Raw genomic sequence first — 12,824 nt, 5'->3', positions numbered from 1 at the left:
AATTTGGAATACATGAGATTCAAAATAATTCAAAGGAAGCTGGCCTTTACACCAGAAAAACTCAGTGAAAAATTAATTCCTATTATCCAAACATGATAATATACAGCTGAATGGATAACCTATATAACTTGTCCATCTCTCTCATTCCCTCTCTCTCCCATCTCTCTCTCCATATATTTATATACATATATGTATACTCGTGTGTATACATATATTTATGTATGTACTTATAGATGATACATATAGTCTATAAATATGTATATATAAATACACATATAAATATGACTATGTGTGTTGATATAGCTTATAGACATATATCCATCCCCCTCCTTCCATATATTTACATACACATGCATGTGCGTACATATGTTTATATATGTATTTACCGACACAAAAATAGCTCTCTCTAGCTATAACCATAGACATATATGTCCATCTCTCTCGCTTCCTCCATACATTTATACACACATGAATGTGCATTTATGCCTGCCAATCTTATACAGACAATGAAGCTGGAAAATGATCTGGGCCCAGAATTAAAAAGGAGGAAGAGATAGGTCTGGTTACCTTTGGAAATAGTGAAGTTCTTTTAATAACTCTAAGCTTCACCCTGAAACAAAGCACATCTTTTTTTTTTTAACACCAATATTGTTCTAGTGATGTTATTTGACTACAAGTAATAGAACACTACAGTCTCTGAAGACAGGAAATTACCCAGAAATGACTGGGATATAGAAACAAAAGACATAAAAAAGGGATTTAAAAAAAACCAAACAAACCAAACACCAAGCGTCAGAACTGAGAGATGACAACAACTGTCGGTAAGAAGAAAAAACTTAATTATCTCCTTTATTAGTCTAACACTGGCCATCTTGTTGCATTTTCACTTTGGGCATGACATTCTTGAATAAATGAATGGGGGGATAGGAAGAAAAGAAGTGAAGTTGAGAATCCTTTAAAAAGGCAATGGAGAGACGACAAGAACATTTTACATGGTAACAGGCACAATGTGCGATGACTGACTTGAATAGACTTAGCCCTTCTCAGTGACGCAAGGACTTAAAACAATTCCAAAAGACTCGTGATGGAAAATGCCATCCACATCCAGAGAAAGAACTATGGAGTCTGAATGCAGAGCAAAGCAGACTATTCCTTTTTTTTCTCTCTTATGTATGGTGCCTCCCATTTGTTCTAATTCTTCTGTATGACATGACTAATGTGAAAACATGTTTAATAGGAATGTATATGCAGAGCCTATATTGGATTGCATGCTGTCTTAGGGAGGGTGAAGAGAGGGAGGGGGAGAAAATGTAAAACTTATAGGAGTGAATGTTGAAAACTAAAAGTAAATAAGTTAACTTATATTTTTAAAAAGGGCAATGGAGAAGCATATAGTCAGTGCCAGCAGACTGTAACATAGAAACAAGGAACTACAAAGCAGAGGTGATAGAAAAATGCTCTTAAACAAATGTATAAGCGAAAAGAAGGAGGGCTGGTTCTGTGACAAGAGCGGAACACAACTGATGCTCGTAGCTTGTTTAGTGTCTAAGCTACGTCCAAGCATGGGAGGAATGACAGCAAGGCAGGTGTATCACCTGTGGTAAACTGATGGAAAAACACAGGGAGGGGCTACTTGCATAAGATGAGCTGGCATGGAATAGGTTGCAATTGGTATCACTGGAGGGAACACCTACATGGATAGGATCACAGATCCATTTGGGACTATACAGTGCATAAAAAGACTCTACACAATGGGCAAATACATATTACACCATTTGCTTTTCCCTTCCCAAAAGGAAAAGGAGTATATTTACTGGACTGCTCCAGAATTGGGATTTTTCAGTAGGGTTTTAAAAGTCATAATAAACAAGTAAAGTTCCCAGGTATAAACATGTGAGCAAACAGGAAATCTTTCAAGATGTATTTTTTTCTAATTTTATTTTATGGAAAGGTCTTGTATTCTTTATTTTATTTTTTTCCCAGATATATTTTAGATTAGAATGAGTACGGCACTTATTGAATTGGTCTGGGATTTAATTCTTCACAAGAATCTCTTTTCAACTTAGTATTATTATCACATGTTTATCCACTTTCCCAATATTCATACCTAAAGACACAGCATTAAATTTGTTGATTTGGTAATCTACTGATACCCCAGAGTCACTGTATACCAGCTGTGGTCCTGGCAGCCTCAGAGGATCTCATCTGGGACTACCTATTTGCCATTCAAATGCTGTGGCTTATCTGATGACAAGTCTAAGCCAGGTTTTTAAAATTCTAGTATCTAGATTTTCCTTTACAGAAAAGTATCAAGAATATCCCTCTTCTATACAATTAGAATATACAGAATATCTTAACTTCCCTCCTCTAACACTGGGCACAAGCCTATCAACGATAGTTGATAGTTGATACTAGCTGAAGGGATTGCAAATTGTATGCCTAAGTCAAAGGAAGACAAAGGTCACCTGCTGATTTCAATCTTTTCTATTCAGCCACTGTGAAATCATGGGACTGCAAAATAAATGGAAGGCATTTCCTAATTCTACCTCAAAGAAGAATTTAGACAAAATCCTGAGTCACAGCAACAGCAAAGGAGCTTAAAAGGTAGACTTAGGGGCCCATGGCTCAGTAGGACCATGGCCGGCGTCGTGGCCAGGCTGCGGACTGTGGGGAGCTGTGCCGCGAGTGCAGAACTGAGGTGGAACCAGACCAGGGTGTTCTCCTGTTGGCTGGAAAAATGGTTTCCAAGAAAAAAGCCTCTGATTGCTCAGAAAATACCCACCAAAGTATCCTTGAAGGCAGGGAAAACCTATAAATGGTGTGTGTGTGGCCGAAGAACCAGCCCTATTGTGATGGCTCCCGCCTGTTCCCCCACAGGTTCAAAGTTGAAGAAGACCGTTCAGCTTTTCTTTGCACCTGCAAGGCAACCTCAAAGCCCCCGTACTGTGATGGCACTCACAAGAGTGAACAAATACAGAATGCCCAAGTGGGCTCCCTGCTCTGACCAGTGTACCTTGGGTTTGGGTTGGCAGCATCTCCTCTAACGTGAGGACCTCCCTTCCAGTCGCTTTGGAGGGCTTGACTGCCATCCCACTAGGAGATCCTCCCAAGACCCTTCTGTTCCTCCACACAAGACTCAGCCTGAGTCTCCCCCGTAGGTGGGAGCTTTGGTGTTTTCCCTGGATTTGTTCTCTTGACCTATAGAGTATAAAGGTCCATGGTCCCCTCCCCCCACAGAACCCAGGAGCATGGATTCATCCCTGTCTGGTGCCACTAAATATACCTAATAATGGTTAAAAAAAAAGTTGACTTAAATGGCTAAGGGCTTATTTAGCTAGCTGGCTGGCTATGACTGGCTGGGGTTCAAATCTCAGAAGCACTCAACTAGTACTTGAGACTAAGAGCTGGCCTTAGCATTAAGAAGGGCTCAGTGTGTCTATAGAAGCCTGTATATATGTATAAGTGTATGTATATATCTGTGTGTGTATGTAGTATATATCTGTATGTGTATGTATATATCAAGAAATATCTAAATTATATTGTAGCCTTCTGAGGGGTTGGGGGAGGGGAAAAAAGAACAAAGTTAAAAAGTACACAGCAGAGAACAAAAGAAGACACAAGGAAGCAAAGAAAAAATAGATAATTCTCAACACAAGGTGTATTATTTATCATACAGGCTTTCTTGAAATGAAAATTTATTGTTACATATTTTGAATCCTCTCCTATGTTCTGCTATGCACATGGCATGCCTTTTTTTCTTTCTTACTTTATATTTAAGTTTATGATATGTTTTTTGTTTCTTTTTTCAATTTTGTATTTGTGTTCTGGCAAAATAAAATTTAATTTAAAAAAAGAGGGTCTCAGTGAGGAAACTGCATCATACACAGAAATCTGCAGAGAACAGTAGCAGCAAAGCTGGGACACCCGGGTGACAGTAGCCAAGAAGAGCATGTTGACATCGCTGGATGACATAGGCAGTTCTTTGTGTGATGACCTGTGTCCTCTGGTCACATGTGTCCCTAATATGTGTACCCCTCTATGTGCCTCCCCTAGCTGCTTGTGTGCTTCTCCATTCATTTTCCCTGGTTATGAATGTCCTCTGAATGTAGGTGATATTGATAATGAGAGGTGGTAGATGGTGATGGGGAATCATAGGAACAACAATTAATGTGTACACAGTACTCTGAGGTTTCAAAGCACATCACAACCCATTATCTCCCCAGCCTCACAATGGCCATGAGATAGTTATTAATAGCCACATTTTACCAAACAGGAAACTAAGGTCATTGAGCTAGTGAGGTGGGATTTGAGGTCAGGTCTTCCTGATTTCAAGTCTACCTCGCCATCTGCTGTACCATACTGTCTAGGTGGAGGGGTCTGAGCAAAGACAGAAGCAAAAAGCAAAAGAACATTTTGGAGAGATGAAGAGTATTCCTATTTGGAGGATCTGTAGAGTAGATGAGTTGGAGTGATATGAAAGAAGTTTGCAAAGGCAGACTGGAGGTATTATCCTCTGGATTTAGTGATGGCTGCAGTCTGAATGGGGGAAGACCAAGGCTGACAGACTGGACAAGCAGGAGAGCACCTTGGTGGGTTATCTCAGTGTTCCAAAATGCTGGAATAGACAGTGAGTCAGGCTAGGAAAGTCACTGTAAGTGATCAAACGAAGCAAAAGCAGGTGATGGGTGAGCTAAGGCTCTGGCTGCAAGCCCAAGAAGAGGGAAACAGATGGCAGCAAAACTGCAGTTTCTGAATAGGCCAGAGGTCTTGGGTTAGATTTAAAATACCCTGAATGCACTTAGACAATAGAGTGTCTGTTATTTTCATGTAATCTTAAGTGTCGTTAATATTTTGATTACACATCTACATATTTGGGGTATATAACACTCTACAGTTAAGAACTGGGTCCATGTCCCAATTTTATATAGGTGTACTTCATCTTATGGAAACTGCTAAAAAGTTGATAGTAAAGCAAATTCCTGAAAACTGAATAATATTTTTCCAGTTGTTACCATCACAAAATTGGAAGTCTGTTCATGGGGGAAAAAATTGGGGTTCTAAGATGTAATAATGGTTACGCTTAAGAAAACTTTATTTCTTCTCCCTCCCCACTCTCCTGTATTAAATGCTGCATGCACCTTAGCATATGTAAGGTCCCCATAAAGTTCTTATGCACCTTTAAACTTTAATCACATAGGCTGTAGGTATGATACAAGTAATCTGTGGGCAGTTTTTAAATTAAAATACACTCTAGGTTAGGAAAACAAGGCTACCTGGTCACACACAATCGATTCCTATTTCATATTCCACAGCACTAGAAAAAAATATGAAAAGGGTAAACTGCAACTTACAGCAAGCAGGACTGAAGTCATGTCAGCTATGAGAGGAAAAGTCAATTTGCCTTTATATACACATCATTTTTGTATTATTTGCATTATAATGATTAATTAAGTAGAGTTTAAAACTTAAAGGTTCAAAATGCCTCAGAGACTTTATGGAGACCTTGTATTGAGGCAAAATGATAATTTTCCTAACAAAGTGATCTTGATTATGTGTGCTAATGGGTAAAGTAAAATTATATAGATAGTCTAAAATGGCAGACAGTACACACTTGACATATGCCTTTGGCACATACTTTATTGCTTACATTTGAATACAGAGATGACTGGGAATTGACAAGGAAATGAAGCCACACTCTGAAGGGCTGACATGGGAAAAGCTAGAAAGCTAGAAAGGTGGTCTTATTAGCTACCATCAAATTTCATCAAATGATAAAACTTGAGCATTCCCAGGCTTTCCATATCGTGAGTTGCTCTGAAATGGTGTATAGCCCTATATAAGTTTGTCAGGCAGTCTCTCACTCCTTCACACTGCTATGATTTCTTTCTTTGGAAGCCTTTACTTAATCTGGCTCTCTTCTGGTATTTTTCTTTGGTACTTTTTTCAGATATTTTCCATACTGACTCCCTCAACCACATCTTTCCCCCTTCACTTCCCTCAAAGGGCTGGAATGCCACCCACTAACCACACATATTCATCATTTTCTCAGTATATCATGTATGTGACTAAAACTCCTTTTATTTTTAGTTGTGCATGGTTTCACATGGCTTGTTCTGTATCCCAAAACACCATGAAGTGTTTTTGTTTTGTTTACTAGGTCTTTGACTCTAGTTTCTCTTCATTTGCTTCTTCTCAGGGAGATAGCACAAACTTTTATGAAGCTCCTTTGAAAGGTCAATGTGTCAGCAATTGTAGTATGGGGACAAGGAAATCCTTTGAATTCAAACTTTTGGAAAAGCATAACTCTCCTGAAAATCTGGAAACTCCTAGATCTGGGAACAGCCCTTCTGCATGCTTCAAGCGCACAGGATAACCCCAGGACTTTGGACCTGCTTTGTCAGTCACGCTTCTATTAAGGTGACTTGAAAGTAATTTAATTTAAACTTTAACACTTTGCTTTCACCTAGGGGAATTTTCTTGACTTTGGAGACATAATAAACTAGCAAAACACATCACCTTTTGGGGGTCTTAAAAATTAAATCACAAAACAGGGAAATACTAAGTCAGCATTGGGAAAACACATCACAAAGACACTAGGGATAATTTTGCAAAGGATAGAGAGAATGATTTATAATTGTGTTCAGTTTACCTAACACATAAAACACAAAATATCTGTGTATATGAGTAACAGGACATCTCTTAGTTAATAAGCAAGTTAGCATTCTCAATGAGAACAAATTTCAGTTCCTGATTGAATAGAATATCTCAGTAATGGTATATATTCTAGGTGACAAAAAGAATACAGATGCTCCTCAGTCACTATACAAGTATTCTCATTCATTTATTTGTTTGACCTTACTCATTCATACTCTTCAATTAATTCATTCAATAACTGGTTATTAAAAGTCTGCTATGTACGAAACATTGTTGGTCTAATGACTTTAATCTGGTCATACAAGGAAGGTGATAGGAATGAAAGTTGTGGGTTATTGGTACAGTACACTTATGTTGTTTTTTGTCCTTCATTTTTGAAGAGGACCAGTGACATCACAGAATGTCTTGACTTTTGTGTGAACTGGATTTAAGTGAGGCAGAGCTGCATAAAGTCATCAGCCTCACCCTCTCCTCCAGAGTCATCAAAGTCCAATGGCAAGACGAAAGTCAAGATGACTGGCAATGGCCCAAGATGCAGTGGATGACCTTGACATGCTTGTAATAGACATCTCCCTAACTTACTAACAGTTTAAGGCCTGTCAGCTACCCTCAACCTGGTTTAGCCCATCTGCCAAGACAGTTTTACTGGGGTGTGGCCACTGTGCATGCTACAGCTTCTTGGAGCCACAGGGGAGTGTGGGGTGTATGGGGTGTTCAGGGAGAACTAGCATCTCTAGCGTGAGGGCTTGCCAAGCCCTTTTCAGGGATGCTCACCTACCTTTGGTGTCCACCTCTCACCCAACAGTACACATATAATCTCTTCTTTGCATGCACTAGAAACAAATGTGAGGCAGTTTGCTACGCCTTTAGGGGTTTTGGAGGGAGGTGAGGAAGGCGATGGGATATAGAGATGGTTTCATCTATGTAGAAAGCTATAAATGAGGAAACTCCCACTTCTGATTTAGACTAATACCTGCTCTGAGACTCCTACTCTGGAAGGGTTTTTGCCTTTCCTTATGTTTTCAGGCCTTAGCACAGTACCTGGCACATAGTAAGTGCTTCTCAATAATCATAATATGTCATAGTGCTTCAAGGTTTATAAAACACTTTGCACCTCACTTGGTCCTCAAGACAACCCCATGAAGTAGGAGAGCTTAAGTGATTTACCCGGGGTTACAGAGCCAGTCTATATCAGAAGTGAGACTTGAACTGGGCCTTCTTGACCAGATCTCCATTCACTATACTATACCTGCCTCTGTCTTTATGTTGTGGGTTTTTAAAAAAAAAATTGGCAAAGTTCATTATAAGGGCAAAATTGTGACTTTATGAATTGGAGAACCCAACTTAAGAAAAGCAGACAGGGCTGAAAGAGGCTTTAGAGGTCATCTGAAGTCAACTCTGCCACTTTACAATGAGGAAACTGGTTCTGAGAGATTCCTTGACTTGCTCGGAGGCAGAAACAGCAAGCAGCAGATCCAGGATTTAAAGGCAGGCCCCTGGATTCCCAAGAATCACTTTCTACTAACAACAACAACAAAAAGAATGCTACCACAACCCTGAGTGACAGTGTGTGAGACGAAGAGTTGTTGTGAGTGAGAACTTCAGAAGGGAGAGACATTCTCCATTTTATTCCTATGATGGAGGACAACATGTAGTTACAGATTCTCTTTGGTTCTGACTCCAGGCAGGGGAAAGGGAAAAAAAGGATTTCTAAGTGGCAAACATGTTGGGGAAGCTGGCTCCTCATCATCCTCCTGATTTCCAGGTTGCCCCACTGAAGACTTTAGGGAATTTCCCCTTGGATGAAATAAATGTCTCTCTCTTGGTTGAACTAAGGTGTCTTGTTCTCAATGGGAGAACTCATTCACTCTATGTTTTTTCTAGTATATTCTAATCTGTATAAATTCTATGACTTCTGTTTTTGCTTGGATAAGTAGATTTATTCCCCATTTTCAAACTGTGGTGATCTTTTATATAACTGCCATTTGATGGGAAGGGGCAGAGTTGCTAAGTGTAAGCTTGGGCTTGTAAGGGATAGACATTTGGGAATCTAGTGGCTCTTTTTTTTTCCTTTCTCGTCCTTCCTTCCTTCCTTCCTTCCTTCCTTCCTTCCTTCCTTCCTTCCTTCCTTCCTTCCTTCCTTCCTTCCTTCTTTCCTTCCTTCTTTCTTTCCTTCCTTCCAAAGAACTTAAAATATTGACCCATACCAGCAATATTTGGAGAAAGGTAGTAAACAGATATAATTCTAGTCCAGGAACCCTCTCTCTTGTAGAACTGAGTTCTTCTGTATTCCAAGAAAAATGCAAAATTGGAAAAATTTAATAGAGCACTCCAATTTGGAACTATGCTCAAAGGACTATAAAACTGTGCATACCCTTTGACCTAGCAATACCACTACTAGGTCTGTAACCCAAAGAGATCAAAGAAAGGGGGAAACAATCCATTTATAGCAGCTCTTTTTGTGGTAGCAAAGAATTGGAAATTGAGGAGAACTGTAGAATGGCTGAACAAGTTGTGGTACATAATTGTAATGGAATACTATTGTGCTATAAGAAATGATGAGCAAGATGGTTTCAGAAAAACCTGGGAAGACTTATACAGACTGATATAAAGTGAAATGAGCAGAATCTGGAGAACATTGTACATTGTAACAGCAATATTGTGATGATGATCAACTGTGAGAGACTTAGCTATTTTGATCAAGGCAATGATCTAGGACAATTCCAAAGGACCAATGATGAAAAATACTACCTACTCCCAGAAAGAGAACTGATGAATTCTGAATGCAGACTGAATCATAATTTTCTCACTTACTTTGTTTCTTGCTTTTTTTTTGAAACATGGCTAATATGGAAATATGTTTTGCATTACTTCACATGTATAATTGATATCATATTGCTTGTCTGCTCAATGGGTGGGGGAGGGGCAAAAAAAGACTTTAGAACTCAAAAAAATTTTTAAATGAGTATTTAAAACAAATAAAAAATAGAAAAAAGTATTAGAGTTCTTTGAGAATTAAAGCTAACAATCAACATAGAGATATTACTGGTTTGAAGGAATCCAGCATCAAGATGAAAACAAGAGCTGTAAAAGCTGTTTTTGGAATTATGCTCAAAGGAACTATGCTCAAACTATTTTCTAAAGTTTAGGTCGACATATGTGGGAAAAGCAGTCACACTATAGCCTGTCGGTCTTGCTTATAACTGTTGTTGTGTTATAAGTGTGAGTTCATAGCCCTGTCTGCTGCAAATGGGGAGTCATCCTTGCAAACAAAATAAATCTTAATGAAGTTTATACATACGGTATAGATGACACAAATCCTATGGTTGGTACTCCAAGGAATGACAAATTTTAGAAGAAAAGTAAGTCCTTAAATTAGCAATTTCAACATGTGATTCTGGGTAGCTCTGAGCTGTTAACCTTTCTAGGAGATTTAAAAAGTTATGTCATTCAAATACTAACCAATAATATTCATGGCATTTTCCATTGTTTGAATATTGATTTGCTATAATTCTTTGTAAATACTATTATACTTAATATTTCTTATTCACTAAATACTTTTAGCTATCCATAATAATAAGTAAAGAGTATGAAAAATGTTGAAAATATTTTAAGAAAGATAAAGGAAAAATCGGTTCATTGCTGGATATGTTTTCAACCATTGTCCCAATGTACTGGTTCATAATAATAATAATAAGCCACATTTTTATTATTATTACTATTATTATTTACAGAAAATCTCTGAAATTTTTAGTGTAACCTTGCCACAGGAGAAAAAAATGATTCATTGCTTATCATTGTAGTCACTCATTATTATTTAAAACATAAATACTATGTTATGAAAAAGAGAGACTAACATAATTTTAGGAATTCTGATCTGTCATTCTACCTCTCTTGCTCAGGTACACATCACCTTTCCCCCAGATTACTGTAATAGCTTCCAAAAGTTCCTTGTTTCAAATCTCTCTGCTCTCCAATCTATACTCCACTGTCAATAACCCTATGAAAAATGCTCAAAACCAATAACATTAAGAGAAACACAAATTAAAACAACTCTAAATTCTCAAGCTACCCCCATCACACTGGCAAAGATGATAAAAGGTGGAGATACAGTCAGTTTTGGGAGGAATAAAAACATCTTAATATACTGTTATAGGAACTGTGAATTGGCCTAACCATTGTGGAAAATGATTTGTAATTACTCAAAAAGAATTACTAAACTGTTTATATTGTTTGACTGGGCAATCCAGCTATAGGGCACATACCGCAAGGAGTTCAATGACAGGAAGAAAGAAAAGGTCTCATATGTTCCAAAATATTCATAACAGCATTTGTTGTAGAACCAAAAAACAAGAACAAAATATTGTTCAGTCGTGTCTGACTCTTTGTGATCCTATCTGGGGTTTACTTGGCAAAGATACTGGAGTAGTTTGCCATTTCCTTCTCCAGCTCATTTTACAAATGAGGAAATTGCAGCAAACAGGGTTAAGTGACTTGCCTTGTGTCACTCAGCCAGTAAGTGTCTCAGGCCAGTCTTGAATTCATGAAGATGAGTCTTTCTGTCTCTAGGCCCCCTACCTGCCCAGAAGCAAAATGGGTGACTATCAATTAGTAGCATCTGGACAAATTTCAGTGTGTGAATATAATATTGTTATACTGTAAGAATTCAGGGAAACATAGGAAGATATATGAATTGATGGAGAATTTGGAAATTACAATTAAGGAAAAATATACAAAATGATTACAGTAATGTAAATGGTAACATTAAAAAACATTTGGATGTGGATGAATAGCAAAGAGCAGTCTGTGTCTTAGAGAACTGAGAGGAAAATAGGCCTTTTCCTTTCAGTGGGGAGGCAGGAAGGTAGAGGTCTCTGCTGTGGAATACAATTCACACTGTCTGAAGCAGTCACTGTATGCATTTGCTTTGCTTAATTTTTCTTAGTTACCCCAAAAGAGTTCAAGGGGGTTAGGGAAACTAATGACTCTAATGTAAAAAATATACATATATGTGTACATATGTAACAGCTTTAAAAATTAACTTGAGTTGAACACCTCATTCCTTGACAATGCTGGGTAAATGAAGCATTGTTGACAGGTACTGAGTGATTTGCTGGTTTTGGAATCAGGAAGCCTAAGTTTTGCTCCCACACTTGTCGACTATGTGCTTGTGGGCAAGGTACTTAAACCTCTCTCTGGGCTGGTCTGCAAAATGGTGATCCTGTTTGTGGTAACAAAAGCATTTTGTAAATCTTAGTGTGCTATAAATGTGATTTATCATGATCATGGCTATAAATAGTGGGCAATGCTGCCATGCCCTTTGATCTCTCTGAGTTCCAGATAAGCTTTTAGCAAACCTAGATGGTAGTGGTCTGGTTATATAACCAGCTGGATGATTTGAATCAAAACAGAGTCTAGAGGCCATGAAGAGTATTTCTAGATGACATCATACCTTGAAAGACTTTAGAAGCAGATTGGATTATTCCACTACAATAACAAAGACAGAACCTCCTTGTCTAGGGCAGATATTTGCACTGACCCCCTCCAAGACAATCAGAGCATTGTATAAATTCTACAGAAGGAGAGTGGTGGCTAGGTTACCAAGGAAGAGGAAAGAGTTACTAACATAATGACCGCATCATTTAAAAACAAAGGACAAAAATGTTATCCCATTCTGCACTGACCTTATTATGAAAATATTCTTTTGTCCAATATTGGTGATATGTGAAGAAAACCTTGAGTAAACTAACAATGCATTGAAGGATTAATCCTAAACTCTTCAAAATTTGTTGTCATTAAGTTGTATCCACTTCTTTGTGACCCATTTGGGGTTTTCTTGGCAAAGATACTAGAATGTTTTGTCATTTCCTTCTCCAGCTCATTTTATAGATGAGGACACAGAGGCAAACAGGGTTAAACGACACTCTCAAGGTCTCTCTTAAGAACTTTGGAATTCATTGTGTGACATGGGAGACACTGGCACAGGACCGCTCAACATGGCGTGCCCATATCTGAGAAGGTGTTGTGCTCTACGAGCAAAGCAAAATTGAAACAGCTCAAAGGAAATGCAGAATGCCCAAATTTAGAGAATCTACCCCAGATGTTCACACGGACTATTTGTGCCCAACCTGTGGTAGAGCATTCTGAGTTCATATTGGTCTGATCAGTCA

At 38.3% G+C, this 12,824-nt stretch overlaps 1 protein-coding gene and 1 pseudogene across 3 annotated transcripts in view; one reads left to right on the top strand and one right to left on the bottom strand.

The window, feature by feature from the left end:
- The window catches only part of SCFD2 (sec1 family domain containing 2), a 434,090-nt gene that overhangs the window by 178,834 nt on the left and 242,432 nt on the right, over positions 1 to 12,824 (bottom strand). The gene's annotated exons all lie outside the window — the stretch shown is intronic.
- On the top strand, positions 2,637 to 3,004 carry LOC118855374 (annotated as a pseudogene).

This window comes from Trichosurus vulpecula, chromosome 6 (genome assembly GCF_011100635.1).
Source record: "Trichosurus vulpecula isolate mTriVul1 chromosome 6, mTriVul1.pri, whole genome shotgun sequence".
Classification (NCBI taxonomy): Eukaryota; Metazoa; Chordata; class Mammalia; order Diprotodontia; family Phalangeridae; genus Trichosurus; species Trichosurus vulpecula.
This window is presented reverse-complemented; position numbering and strand designations above follow the sequence as displayed.